Source organism: Culex quinquefasciatus, chromosome 2 (assembly GCF_015732765.1).
Source record: "Culex quinquefasciatus strain JHB chromosome 2, VPISU_Cqui_1.0_pri_paternal, whole genome shotgun sequence".
NCBI lineage: Eukaryota > Metazoa > Arthropoda > Insecta > Diptera > Culicidae > Culex > Culex quinquefasciatus.
The window spans coordinates 163,031,438-163,047,145 of record NC_051862.1 but is presented as its reverse complement, the minus strand read 5'-3'; the positions used below and the strand labels follow the sequence as shown (position 1 = coordinate 163,047,145).

The 15,708-nt window shown below is 37.0% G+C and overlaps 1 protein-coding gene across 5 annotated transcripts in view; it reads left to right on the top strand.

Annotated features, from left to right (window-relative positions):
- LOC6037067 (insulin receptor substrate 1) overlaps positions 1-15,708 on the top strand; it is a 407,646-nt gene that overhangs the window by 93,603 nt on the left and 298,335 nt on the right. The gene's annotated exons all lie outside the window — the stretch shown is intronic.

The window sequence follows — 15,708 nt, the reverse complement described above, 5'->3', positions numbered from 1 at the left end:
GTGGCGCCACCGCTAATCCCGTTCGATCTGGGTAACTAGGTTCTGGTTCATGATGCCGAATGGCGTTTCACCGAAGTACTAACTTCAACGGTGAAATGTCAAACGTAATCCGCGGGTAATCCGATATCTCCCGCAGTGTCCAAATCCTTGGACTAGTTCGAACCCGCTGTCAATCGGCGTCGGTACCTTCAAAACCTACGACGGTGACAACGCCTTGACAGACGTCTCCACCAAATTGTAACACTTGTAAGTGTCGGCCGGACCACGCGGATTGTGCGTCACAGACGCGTCAAAACAAACACAGCGCCGTCGGTCTTTCTCTCTAGAGGTTGCGCCAACTAGCGAAAAACATCGTAACTTACCTGCCAGCCGACTAATGACCGCCGCCGCCGCGGCAGCGGCAATCGTGAGAAGACCTTGGACGAAGGCGTGAAATTAGTCATTAGAGGGGTGCTGGTAGACACCACAGTCATACGCGTAAACAAATGCGGTAGATTACGGAAACGCGGTAACTCAGCGCTTTATTAGACCGGGAGTTGGTTGAATAACTGAGAACGGCTGGACTGGATGGCGGGTCTTGCTTGGAAGAAGTGGGCACCCCCGTTCCATTATCGTTAGTAGTTGAGGTTGGTGGAACAAATAAAAAGTAGTGCCATTTGTGCAGAACCATGCCGTAAGATAAAGGTTGTATTGTAAACTAATGTGTGGAGTCCGGATTGGAATGCTGTTTTGATAGCTTGTTCTGTTACTAAATCAGCAACTATGAGTTTGACAGTTCTAGATCTCGGAGTTTTTTTTCAGTATGTTAGAAATCCTAGGTTATCTAGGAACTCCCGAGATATAAGACCTGTGTGTCTACCTCCGTAACAAGTTAGAGGTCAGTAGTTCTGGAACAGGGAGCATACTCCCATAGCTCCAGAAAGCATCTGGGACTTGTTTCATAATGCTGGAAAGCCCTAGGTCAACTGGGAATCCCGATAGCAAGGTTGTTAACGATAAAATTATTGAGGCTCGATAGCGATAACGATAGTCCTTTTTTATCGTCGGAACGATAACTGTAATCTATCGTTATCATTATTTCGAAAATTCTATCGGAGATAATCTTATCGGCGATTACGGACGGTAACTCATTTTAATTTTTTTTTTTCTGAAATCGATTAATTCAACCATATCATTGTTGAATTTTCAATGCTTTCACTAAGAATATGTTTTTAGAAAATCTAGTAAGTTTCAAAGTAAAATATGTACTCAAAATTGTTCACAAAATACCGTATTTTTTTTCGAAAGCACTCAAATTTTCATTGTTTGCAATATGGCTATCAGGACGAAGCAATGCTTTGTATGCTTTTTCACCTTATTAAATTTTTTTTTGTTAAGAGCTATAATTTTCACATAATTCCATGTTTTTGGAAAATACTCAAATTTTCAAAATATGCAATATGGGTTTCAAACAAAGCGAAATTTGGTTTGCTTTTTCACATTGAAAGGGGATTTTTTGGGAAAATACTAAAAATTCACAAATTACCGTATTTTTCGAAAATACTAAAATTTTCAAAATATGCAATATGGGTAACAAACGGAGCGAAATTTTTTATGTTTTTTTTTTCACTTATAAGAGTTATTTTTGTAAAATATTAAAATTTTCACAAATCACCGTATTTTTTCGAAAATACTCAAAATTTTCAAAATATGCAATATGGGTATCAAAAGAAGCAAAATTTGGTTTGCTTTTTCACATTTATATAGATTTTTTTTAAATCCAAAAAAAATCACAAATTTCCGTATCTTTTCTAAAATACTCACATTTTCAAAATATGCAATTTGGGTATCAAACGAAGATAAATTTGGTTTGCTTTTTCTCGTTGTTAAAGTTTTTTTTTTTGTAAAATACTATAATTTTCACAAAATACCATATTTTCCCGAAAATACTCAACTTTTTTAAATTTGCAATATGGGTATCAAACGACGCAAAATTTTATATGATATGAAGCATACACAATTTGAATGTATGTATGAATTATGCATCATTTTGCTTTGTTTGATACCCATATTGCATATTTTGAATATTTGAGTAATTTGGAAAAGATACGGTAATTTGTGAAAATATGCAATATGGGTATCAACCGAAGCGAAACTCGGTTTGCTTTTTCACATTGAAAGAGTTTTTTTTTTAAATACAAACAAATTCAAAAATAACCGTATCTTTTCGAAAATACTCAAATTTTCAAAATATGCAATATATGTGCAATATGAAGCGAAATTTGGTTTGATTTTTCACCTTATAAGAGTTTTTTTGTTAAATACTAAAATTTTCACACAATACCCTATTTTATCGAAAATACTGATTTTGTAATTTGCAATATGGGTATCAAACGACGCAAAATTTTGTATGATATGAAGCATACACAATTTAAATGTTTGTATGAATTATGCAAAATTTCGCTTTGCTTACCCATGTTGCATATTTTGAAAATTTGAGTATTTTCGAAAAGATACGTTAATTTGTGAAAAACTTTGTATTTAAAAAAAATCAATTAAATTAAAAAAGCAAACCGATTTTTTTTTATTTTTAGAAAATTTCAGTATTAAAAAAAAACGGTAATTTGTGATTTTTTTTTGCATTTAAAAAAAACAACCCTAATTAAGAGAAAATGCATACAAAATTTCATTTTTTTATACCCCTCTGGTATATTTTGAAAATTTGAGTATTTTCGTAAAATTCGGTAATTTGTGTTTTTTTGTATTTTTCTAAAAACCTCTTATAAAGTGAAAAAGCATGCCACAATTTCACTTCGTTTGAAACAAATAATGCAAATAATGAAAATTTTAGTATTTTTTTTAGGAAATTACGGTATTTTGTGAAAAAAATATATTTTGCAAAAATACTTTAATGAAATGAAAAAAAAAAAAAAAAAACAAAAACATAAAAAATTTGCTTCGTTTGATACTCATATTGCAAATTTTGAAAATTGGAATATTTTCGAAAACAATACAAACAATAAATGATAATATTATCGACGATAATTTTATCGACTAACAATCTTGCCCTATAGTTACACGGAGAAAAAAGAGTTCCCAAAATCGTGAACAACCGTTCATGAAAATGGGAACAACTCTTTTTTCTCCGTGTATGTCCTATGTGTCTACTTCCGTAAGAATTAAAAGGTCTGCAAATCTTAATCTCGGAGCATATCCAGAGATCATCGTGGACTATCTGTGATCTTCTTAATGATTGAGCAGCTCAATTACATACCAAAACACTTCAAGATTAACTAATGTGCCCACAATCTAAACGCTGCAGTCCTCCCAGCTTATCTGAAACCCACCTCGCAACTCAAATCCGCGCGTGAAAACATTCGTCGCACCACCGCCGGTGCTATCTGCGATAAGACCGAACGTGGCGTGAGATAAAAACCACTGTCGCTAAACAAATCCTCGCCCGCCGAAAACAAGCCAAATACACAGGTCGTCGTACGATGACCTTTCCCGGTGGAAAAAAAAACCGGTTCCGGCTTCCAGCCGGACGACGACAGCTGCTTTTGTGTGATGTCTTTGTTGGTAAACACACACGCTCAGGTGGCTCGATGTTTTTGATGTCCCGTCGCGACCTCCAGGTTCCTGGGATCTCTGGACGCAAAACGACACTAACATTTGGTTTATTTCCATCGATTCGTCGTTTGCGCTAAATGCCAACCACTTTTTTCTGTGAGGGGTTTTTTTTCTGTTCCAAACCGGCTGCAGAGCTACGACTTGGAGTTGTGCCCGAAAGCTAAAGGTTTGAAACGGGGGGGCTGGTCAAAATTTATGAACCACAACCGAATTAATAAGCGCTTATCACAAATTCTAAACACGCCATAAATGTTAGGAGGGGGGAAATGTCTTGCTCGGAAGTCGGGTGCCTTCGGAGGTCACGGTGGCTGGCTGGTCCGGTTCGAAGATTGAATTAAATCATTTCGGTTCTGCTCATTGAACCAGCGCGAATCAAGACGTGCGTAGTTCATTAGTGCGCACGAGGAGGTTTCAAGGAGGGGGGTGTGGTTTCGGAATTTTAAAGCACACCTCGTAGATGAGTTTGGCAAGTGGAAGCTCAACGATCTAATTAGACGGGTGAGGTACGGTGGCCGTTAATGGGGTTGGAGTGATGAACTACTACGGGGGTTGATAAGCGCGCTGTGGACCAGCGCCGAGGCTTTAACGATATGTCATTTTCTGGGATATTAATTTGCCGACTCGGTCGTCATGGTCGAACGATCGCGCGGACCGGTTCTGTTTGGCAATTGATTCCTAATTGGTTACGCGTGGAAGCCATTTCGCAGTTTCTTGGATTCGGAAAGGTTGTTTGTGAGTTCGTATCTTGAGGAGTTAATCATAAACTGTTGTTTTGAACTAATTTAAAGGGGTCAAACGCCTTGGTTGGATCTTTATATTTCGACGTTCTCAATTCCAAGGAGCAGTCCATTCATCAATATTTTTCTAACGGTATACCCACAGTCCACTTACGCACCAAGTTTCGTTACCCACTTCAGTGAACCTCTCAACGATATCCGCGCTGCAAACTTTTCCCACACCACTGAACCAACCTTGACCAGCCAGTCCGTATTCAGCCCATTTCCGGCCAGAGCACTCCAACAAAAGCACACAACAGCAAAAAAAAAAAGCTCGCCAAATTTAAATGGACCTCGGAGAGTACGCACTTCTACGCACCGCGCTCATTGTTTTGGCCGCGTTCAATTTAAATCCCATTGAAAAGAGCACAAGAAATGTTGCGAAATGTTGCTGCCATGGTGTAACCTCGGGCAGCGAGAGAAATCGCGCCGAAATCTCCATTGAGGGGCACACAAAGCCCACGACTTGGAGCCACTTTGGCCTGCGCAAAAATTGATCCGCTAATAATGTTGAGGGAGCGCTTGAAGGTCTCCCCGCGCGCGACGCTACGCACAATCGGCCGAGGTGATTCAGCGAAAAGTGGGGGCTTCGCTACTTTAACGCACCCAGTGAGGCGTCAGGGATGTCTAAACTAAGCAAAAGCGAACAATTTATATGAAAAAAAACGTTAATTTAAAAGCAACTAGAAACTAAAATCTGAAAACTTAAAACTATAAATTAAAAACTATGACTTTAAACTCTAAACTTTAAACAATAAACCTTAAACCATTTACTCTTTACTCTTTACTCTTTACTCTTTACTCTTTACTCTTTACTCTTTACTCTTTACTCTTTACTCTTTACTCTTTACTCTTTACTCTTTACTTTACTTTACTCTTTACTCTTTACTCTTCAATCTACAAACTGAAAATCGGAAAGTTACTATTCCGGTAAAGACTATATGTTGATTTAAACAATGTTTATTCAAGGCCAGAAAAAAACGAACAATGACCATTCCGTAGAGCTTTTTTTTAAGAGGTCCAATAAACAAAATTTGAGCAATGCTTTACGAATTTGGTGTCTTCGGCAAAGTTGATAAATAAATTGTGATTTTTTAGCTATCTTTTTTGTTATAAAAATTCAATTTCTTTAGTGTTAATTGAATTTGCAATTTAAAAGAACCTAAATTTTTTTTTGATTAGGTGCACCGTTTTCAAAGTTTTATTTTGTCCGAAAAACTCCAGTTTTTTTTTATTTTTTAAAAAGTGTCCATGATTATCCATTCCTGAAAATATTTTTTTCGAAAAGAAAAAAAATCATATTTTTTAAATCAAGACTAACATTTCAAATGGGCCAAACATTCAATATCACGCCCTTTTGATATGTTAGTATTGATTCAAAAAAATTAAAATTTCACTAATGTTTCATTTTTTAACATTGAAAGTCGGACCATTAGTTGCTGAGATATCGACATTAGAAATTGGAGGGTTGTTTGAGTAATACTTACAAAACTTCAATTTTCCTGTTTGTTTTTCTTTAAGCCGCTGTATCTCACCAACCAGAGGTCCAATCTTCAATGTTTCTTAGACTAAATTGTGGAAAATTTTCTGAACTATTCGAAAAAAAAAATTGCGGAAATGGACACTACTCTTAAAAGTTAAAAAAAAAATCAGAATTTATCGCACGAAATTTAACTTTGAATGACTATATTAAGAAAACGGTGCAATTTATCAAAAAATTGTAAAGTACTATTCGATTGCAAATTTGATTTTGAATTTAAAAAATTAGGTCAAGCAATTTTCAGCACAAGATTTAATTATTTTTTACAAAAATCACTATTTAAAATAAAAACATAACTCGTCGGATAAATTTTAGTCCATTTTTCTGAATGGCTTAATAGATGCGGGTTTCCCCTAAAACATATAAAAAAAAAATTGAAAAATACGGATTTTGGAAAATTGAATTTTTATTTAAAAAAAACAAAAAACCACTTTGAGAGAATCCGGTTGTCAAACACGCAGGTCACGTTGTTTTGGGTGTCGTAAAAAGGGTCGTGTTTTCTAGTGAAAACTAGTGAATTTCGGGTCGAAAACTGTATTAATCGTTCGGTCGTCGTGTGTTCTATCCGGAGAATATGAAGTTTTCCCTGGATCTTGTAGTTTTGGGACTATTTTGATTGTTTTTACGAAAACACATTGTTTTGTTTTGGCGTGATTGAAGCAGAACACAGGAAGAGCGGGAAATGGGAGAGTTTTTATGCGAGTGAGAGTGAGAGATTTACGAAACAGAAGCGAAAAAGAAAGATGGGAGGCTTCCTTGGTAGAGTGTTAGTGGTGTTGGTACCGTGTGAGGTGGTGAACGATGGGGAGGTGATTTAAAAGAAGCTGGTACAAATAAAACAGTGTGTGTGTCAACAGTACGGAAGAATTTCTGCCAGCGTGCTTCACGATTCCGGTCAATGATAAGCAGGCTGTCACTCTTCCTGTAGCGGACGGCCACAGAGTAAACAAGCCGACATGCGATAGTGTTGGTGTCCAAGAATGACAGGCGGCCGAAACGCTCATCTTGACTCGGCGGCTTGTTTGTCGGCGGCTCAGCTGTTTGCTGAGAGAGAACGGATGATTTCTCTTGTCTGTCACGAGTGCCTCGTTGGTAGAGAGCTGTCAAGATGGGTTGCAAGAAGCACAGAGCAACCTTAAGATGGTGTGCTCAGGTAAGGTCTTTCTTTTTTTACAGGTTGTGTATGTGAGACACAAAATGCGCTTATTAAGGTGAGTCGTTCTACTTTATTTTGTTCTTTGTTTTGGGTTTAAATCATCCGTTTTAAAAATCTGAGAAAAATAAATTTCAAAACTTTCTAAAGATTTAAGCATAAGTAAATCCTATCTTGAACTTGAATTACCATAATAGAAGTTTTTCGGGCTTTTGAAATTTATCCTAGTCTTTGATTTTTTATTCAAGGGATAGTTTGAATTTAATTCATAAATCCATTGTATTTTCTGAATAATACTTCTTCCATTTCATCGACAGAGAGCGAGTTGTGGCGCTATAACCGCGGCAAATAGTGTCCAGGGCATTTGTGGAAATACGATGTCCCATCCTCGAGGGTCCCGGAGCACCAAAACTTCTTAGCATGGTGGCTCCCAACGATTAATTGCCTAAACAAACAGGAACGTGAGCGGGGGATCCCCACGTTTCTTCCTCCCTGCAGATTCAGAACTGTATTGTTGTTTGAGCATTCGTGTTCAAACTCAATCCATTTCAACGAATCATCTTCACGGTAAACTTTACGCAGTTGGCCTGGCCGCTTTAACGTTTGTGATGTTTCGAAGCAATTTATTGCATTGGGGCACTGCAATTGTTAATAATGACAAGAGGATGCTAGGCGTTAATCAACCTAAGGCATTTTCCAGGATGCCCTCGAAAGACTGGCTGCGCTAGGGTTAGATTAGATTAGATTAGAAAAAAAACAAAAAACCACTTTTTCCGTGTACCTACTTTTTTTAAATAGTCCTCATCAATATCTACAACTTTGCCGAAGACACCAAATCAATCAAAAATTTCCTTGAAAAGTTACAGATTTTCGACGCTATTCGACGACGATGTTGATGCAAGGTGGTTTCAGAAACACCCAAAGAGCAAAAAAAAAATGTTGCTTTTCAGGCCAGGAAAAATCGAAAACTAAGCAGGTTCCACTTCCGGTGAAATCGGAATTCCGGTCCACATAAGGGAATTTGGCTAAAATGGTCGCACAAATCATGCGACGTGTCAAAACTCTTGTAATGAGTGCTCTAAAATCAAAAAAGATATCATATCATCCATTTTTGGCCATCTGGCCAAAGTGTCCAGAACCGGTAAATCCGGAATTCCGGTTCCAACCCCAATATGCCAAGCGACATGTCAAAACTCTTGTTATAAGTATTCTAAAATGTGAGAAAAATAAAAAATATCTTTTCACCGCATTTTGGCCATAGTGACCGGTTCCGGTCAAGCCGGAATTCCGGTCCGAACTGAAATACTTTTCTATGGATGTCAAGTATATGTCAAGTGACATGTCAAATCACTTGTGATAAGTGTTCTGAAGTGTAGAAAGAAATCATATTTAATCCGGTAAATCTGGAAATCAATCTCCAACAAAAAAAATAAAATACTTTTAATGTAGAAAACAAATGTTTATCACCCCTGCCCTGCCTTGCCGAGTCTTTTGACGCGCATCTCGACTTCTGATTTTCGCAACTCACGCACCTTGCCACGTGTGCCATCCGCGGACAAAGCCCGCGCCGGTGCGTGCGAAACCTTGCAAAATTTGGCCCGGCCAAAAGAGGACTTTGATCGAGCTATTCGTTGAAGATTTGTTTCCATTCGCGCCTGGTCAACTGTAGCGAAATTGGATCGCGCCGACGACGCCAAGTCGCAACAAGTTTCAGTGGTTCAGCAGCGCGCTTATTGCGGTGGTGTTCTCAAGGACCTGTGTGTGTGTGTGCTGCGGAACTTGTCGGTTCTTCTTGGCCCGAATTGGCCCAAGTGGCCCTATTTTTGAGTCCACAAGCTTTCACCGTGGCTGTAGTAGCTCGGTAGTCGAGAAGTGGGGTTCTCTAGAGTTATGAAACGCTGTTTTGATATAAAAAATAACTGACCATTTTCCCACTATGCTACGCTTGATGTCAACAAAGAGATCTTTATGTACTAGATAAGAAAGCAAAACGTTGATTTCCCAGAGAACTTCGCCCCTTGCAACAAACCCGTAGGAACATTCTCAAGTGGCGCAAAACTTTGTTTTCAATTTATTTTCAACCGCAGCAGTTGCGAGTGTTTTCCTCCTTCTTCTCCTCGAGCTGAACGAGACTACTCGTGATGTGAAGAAGGTTCGGGAAAAGGGCCGCGCTGGGGCCCACTTCTTCGTCACCAAAGCGGGCGCGCGCGCTTTTCACGTGAATCACTGCACTTTGGGTGGTTCGGTGTGTCAACCTATAGATAGTACTACTGACTACTACTTGGTTGGGTGCAGTTGATGGGGTGGAAAAGCGGGGAGGGGGGTTGTTTTGGCTCGGATGCGCTTGTTTTGCTCGTCGCAAATCAAACCAACGCGCGCGCGGAGGAAGGCAAAACATTTATGGTGGTAATTTTATATGGGAAAAGTTGGCCGGGGTTTCGCCAGTCCGGACGGTATCCGTTTCCGCGAGAGTGTGGAAAAGTTTTGCGACAACAATGCGAATGCGTTGTGTGGTCTCGAATATATGGGTCGGGAAATATGGTTGTTGATGGTTTTAGGCAAATTTTGCTAGAAATTTACAACAGTTTGGTTCTGCCTTAATTTGATTAAAAGGTATATTTTTCATTTTATACATTTGTACTTGAGATGATCTTCAATTTAGGTAAGGAAAAGCAGGATTTGTTTCTAAATTTATTCAGCAAAAAGGTAGAAGTCAAGCAGCGTGTAAAGGCCTGCGTAGTAAAAGAAAATCATTGTATATTTAATCTGGGAATGCTTTCTTTTTGTGTGTGATTTTACGTCTAGAAAAACGTAATTTTTCCTCTTTTCCAGTGATTTACTTTTCTATTATCCATTTTTTCTGAATGGGTCTCATGCCTACAACTTTTCCGAGGACACTAAATCGATACAAAAAATTCCTTCATAAGTTACAGATTTTCGAAAACCATTTTTGTATGGACAGCTGCCAACATTGTTTGGTGCCTTGTATGGGTGAACCAATGACAACATGGTTTCTTTGGTCATAGGGAAGGACTCTAATAATTTCGAACCAAATCAAAAAATATAAATAATATCCATTTCCGGTTTTGGTGGAAGCTCAGGTGTAATATAAGCTTACTATAATTATAGATTTAAGAAAAATTGCAAATTATAAAATGTACATTTGTAAAACTCTACAGTAAAATTACATTGAGGTAAAACTACAACCAAGAAGTGGTAATATTTAAGAATTCATTGTAATTCAACATTCCATAATTATCATTTTGCCTGCACAGTAACAAATATCGTGGTAATATTACATCTGGGAAGGGGTAGGGGAGAGTGGGGAGACTTGATCCCCGGGGAGACTTGATCCCAAGCCTGTATCTCGTCAGCATGTGGGTAAAACAATTAGCTATGTTCTAGAAAGTTGTGCGAAATTGACTAGAACTCATTGTAGAAAACAAAGAAAAAAATAAAAAATGGTTGGATTGAGTTACACACATTTTTCTAAGAAGTGCTGCAAAAAACTTCCAAGAGATCTTTTTTCTTTGTTTTGATAAGTATAGAAAACACTCAAAAATTATTCAAAAAAATATGTTTTATACATGAATTGTTTGATAAACATATCAACTCCAAAACCCTTACGCATTTGACGTTAAATTTATCGTCATACTATTTTTACAATCAATTGTTTAAAAAAATGCGTTAAGGGAGACTTGATCCCTGCATTTTTACAGTCACTGGAATCAGCCACAAGATTAAATAATTGGGTTGGGTTTTCGTACAAAGTTTCCTTTAGTATAGTTGTACATAACTAACTGCAGTTTGAACCATTTTTCAAAAGTTTTGTAAACAAAAATTACCAGCTTTCGTAAACATGCTCAATTTTGGTTTAAAAAAGAAAATTTTAAGTTTTTAAATATTTACATGCTAAACTTGTTATATTTTGAACACAAACGTATAGGTTTAATGTAAAATTGCTGTATCTTATAGAAAATTAAAAGTTTGAATGAATAAGAAACATTTTGCTTAAGATTTCTTCAAAATGTTGAAAGGGGGATCAAATTACCCTCAACATTTTGAAAATGCCGGTTTAAAATATTTTTTTAAAAAGCTTGGCATTATTCGAAGAGTTTATCTGATGAAAAACCCTTATCAGCCAAACATAGATGAATGTTTAAGCTTTCAATTCATGCAAAAAGATCATAGTTTTGTGAGAAATTGACAGAGTTATGTGCGATACAAAAAAGGGGATCAAGTCTCCCCACTCTCCCCTACATTTTTTATATCAGAAAAAATTGTGCAATTTTACCCCTGAAAATATGTGATTTTACCACTTTTCTGGTGTAATGTCACTTTTTCAGTCTAAATTGAGGTAAAATTACATCATAGAAGAAGTAATATTCAACCTTCTGAAACAACACCTTCCAAATTTACACAATTTGTTACTGTGTGTGCACAGAAAAAAAATGATGTAAATATTCATCAGAAAATGGTGACAGATTTTGTGTTAAAAAAGGTGTAATATTACATCAGGAATTGGTGAATTTTCATCAGTTTGTGATGAATTTTCATTTGGTTCCAATTTTTACAAATTTTGTTGAGTATTATTACTTAAAAATAGGTAATATTCAACCAACTAAATTTCCAACATTCAAACTTTTTTCTTGGTGTGTGTGATTTTTTATTTCATATTTTTTATTTTCAAAATAAAAACACGGAAAAAGGTTTTAACATTGAAGGTCGAAAATTACGGTAGTTTAATATTACCTGCAATATACTCTCAATTTAAATGCACAGAAAAAAAAATCGTTGCAATATTATATCTGGGAAGGGGTATATCTTTTATGTCAGAAAAAAAAAGTGTAATTTTAACTCTGAAAATGTGCAATTTACCACTTTTCTGTTGTAATGTCGCTTTTCCAGTCTAAATTGAGGTAAAATTACATCATAAAAGAGGTAATATTCAACCAAAATTACACCTTCCTAATATACAGCAATTCCATTTGAAAAGAGCCTAAACCAAAAAAAAAGTTCTCCGATCGGGCTCAAAATTTTTCTGGGGTTTCCTTGGCCAAAATAATTAGACCCGTATTTTTTTGTTTGGCCATTAGGGTGGCCTACATCGTGCTAGGGTGGTTCAAAAATGGCAATTTTCGTCATTTTCGCAAAAACCACTTTTTCTAAAATCATATCTCGCGCCATTTCATCCGATTTTAGCTGTCTTAGACGCAAAGAAAGGTGATGAGTTTGGCTATTTGGGAAAAATAGTAAAGTTCCAAAATCTAGCTTAACTATTGAAAAGTCGTATGAAAACTTAAAATGGCGTTTTGACCGTGTCTGGACCAAAGAGCCTATGTCTGAAAAATTTTTATCGGATTCCTCGGAAAATTTCACATAACATATCAAAAATTGGCGATGTCGAACCGTACGTTTTGGAGATACGATTTTGAAAATAAAACTGCGTTTCGACGCGCCACGCGCAAAAACGGAAAATGACGAAATCGGCAAAAAATCAACTTTTTCACTAAAACTGCGATAACTTTAAAATTTCAGCGATGACCTATACATGTCTGGGTACCAAAATTTTCGTAATTGAGAGACGCAACTTTTGGTACCATAACATCTATAGGTCATCGCTGAAATTTTAAAGTTATCGCAGTTTTAGTGGAAAAGTTGATTTTTGCCGATTTCGTCATTTTCCCGTTTTTGCGCGTGGCGCGTCGAAAACGCAGTTTTTTTTTCAAAAATCATATCTCGAAACGTACGGTTCGACATCGCCAATTTTGATATGTTATGTGAAATTTTCCGAGGAATCCGATAAAATATTTTCAGACATAGGCTCTTTGGTCCAGACACGGTCAAAACGCCATTTTAAGTTTTCATACGACTTTTTCAATAGTTAAGCTAGATTTTGGAACTTTTACTATTTTTCCCAAATAGCCAAACTCATCACCTTTCTTTGCGTCTAAGACAGCTAAAATCGGATGAAATGGCGCGGAGATATGATTTTTAGAAAAAGTGGTTTTGCGAAAATGACGAAAATTGCCATTTTTGAACCACCCTAGCACGATGTAGGCCACCCTAATGGCCAAACAAAAAAATACGGGTCTAATTATTTTGGCCAAGGAACCCCCAGAAAAATTTTGAGCCCGATCGGAGAACTTTTTTTTTGGTTTAGGCTCTTTTCAAATGGAATTGCTGTATATAACATTATTTTTATATTTTTCAACAGTGTGATCATTTTATTCAAAAAATAACAAACAAAATAATGGAAAATTGTTTGGGAAAAAACACGAAATAGGAAAATGCTATTGTAGAACAAGCTTCATACTACACTAAAAAACTTTATTAGAATAGAACATGACAATGAATTTAGAAAAACATTAAAGAAGATTTTTTTTCGTTAAATTTAAGTTGCTCTAAATTAACTATTAAACATGGGAAAAACAATAATGGAAAAATGGGTTGAAGGGAACTATTTGTTTTTGATGAGGCTATGGTATCTTGAAAATTCTTACAGAAGAAGTATTTTTCACATTTAAAAACATCTGGGAAGAAATGACAGAAAAAAATGTGTAATTTTACCTCCGAAAATGTGTAATTTTACCACTTCTCAGGTGTAATGTGAATTTTTCAGTCTTAAATGAGGTAAAATTACATCAAGCAAAAAAATGTAAAAGGGCCGGTGCCGAAGTGTAAACTAAGAGCTTATCTTGCTCACGTCAGTTGATGTTTACATTAGGAACGAGCAGGATAGACTCTTTGTTTACACTTCGGCTTCGGCCCTATTGCAATGTTTTGCTAGAATCATAAAATAGGTAATATTCAACCTTCCAAAATTACACCTTGCTACACAATTTTTCACTGTGTTTCTGTACACAGTTAAACAAATTAAATTCACGCTCTATCACGTCTGGGAGAACATCTTTTTTATGTCAGAAAAAATGTGTAATTTTCCATCTAAAAATGTGTAAATTTATCACTATTCCGTTGTAATGCCACTTTCAGTCTAGAGCAATTCCAGCTCAAATCAGGAATTTTTCTGGTACTTTTGTACCCGACCCTCTCCGATTTCAGTGAAACTTTTTACACATTTTAGACATGACATTTGAGAATGGGGGGTAAGCTAATTAAATATTTTTGTATTTCGTAATTTCAATATTGCTGTATCTCGAAGCCGTCGCATCGTATCAAAAAGTGGTCAAAAACAAACATGTAAGAAATTGGACGGGCTTTCAGTTAAAAATACACTGAAAGAAAAATACACGCCACTTTTATGAGATTTTTAAATTTTTAAGATCAAAAGTTAAATTTTAAGGTGATGTCACGTTTTTTTTTCGTTCAAAATTTTTAAGGAATTAGCCCAGATGTAACAAAAAGACTCACAAAAAATGCAGAATGGTATGTCTTTCCTAAAAAAATACAAAATACAGTTACTAAAACTGTTTTAAGTGGTCTAAACGTCAAAATTTTCAAAAACTGATAGTGAAAATCGATTCCCCAGACAATTTTACATAAAAGTCTCCATATTGACCATTGTCCTTCAATCCTTGTGAAGATATAGTGGTTTTAAAAATAACTATGTTGAACAAATAGGTTTTTTTGTGATTTTTAGCAATATCTGTATGACAGACTTGATTCTTCAGTCTCCGAAAGCTCGTCCAATTTCGCATAAGTTTGCCTTTAACAGCTTTTCAACCATTGTATTATTTAATTATTAATTTATAAATGTTTAAAAAGATACTTTACAAAGTTTGAAGCTTCGAAAAAAAAATCAGAAAATGTTTCAATCCCAATTGTCAACTCCTCTGAACCTTCTCATTTCCCTTCAGTGCAAAGCAACTTCGCACCATTCTTACGTTTTGTTTACGCATAAAACCTTCCACTAATTCAAAACAGACAACAACAACAACGACACTGCGCCACCACTTACACACGCGGCGGTTCCACACCGTTGATTTCGGTTTGTGTCACGACCTGCTGCGGCGGCCGCCTGTCAGCCCGGTGTAGCTACCAATTACGGAGTCCGCCAATCCGGTGTCCCTTTTTCCCAAAGTTTGCTGCGCCCCACCACCACCAAGTCTGTTTGTGTTCCCGTTTTCTTCAGCACACATGTTTGTGTGTGTGTGTGTGCCCGTAACGCAACGCGCAAAGTCGCATTCAATTAACCTGAGGTGAACTCCGCATACGCCGGATGCAGGTGGTCAGCCGGCTGCGGTCTTCAACGGCTTCTTCGAAGAAGTCGGTCGTGGACAGCGGCAGATGTCCTCGTAGCACAAATCCCGCTGATCCAGATTCGAGTGAGGGGGTTACATTGACAACAACACATTCGGCGAAATGACCTAGACTCCTCCCGCCGAAAGCTTACGGAAAATTCCATCCTGTCGCGTGCCGGTAACGATTGTCACAATCGTCGCGCGTGAAGTGGTGAAACAAAAAATGCAAAGTACCTGACAAAAAGACGGTCACGACCGGGAGGTTTCAGGACCCACAACCATTACAGCCGCGCGGCGACTTGATTTACATGTTATTACAACATACACGATAGCGCGGCGTTCACTTTCCCGAGCCGGACGACGTTAGGGGCGAAATGATGGAATTTTAACAAGCACTGCACTGCAACATGACATGTAAATTTGTAATTT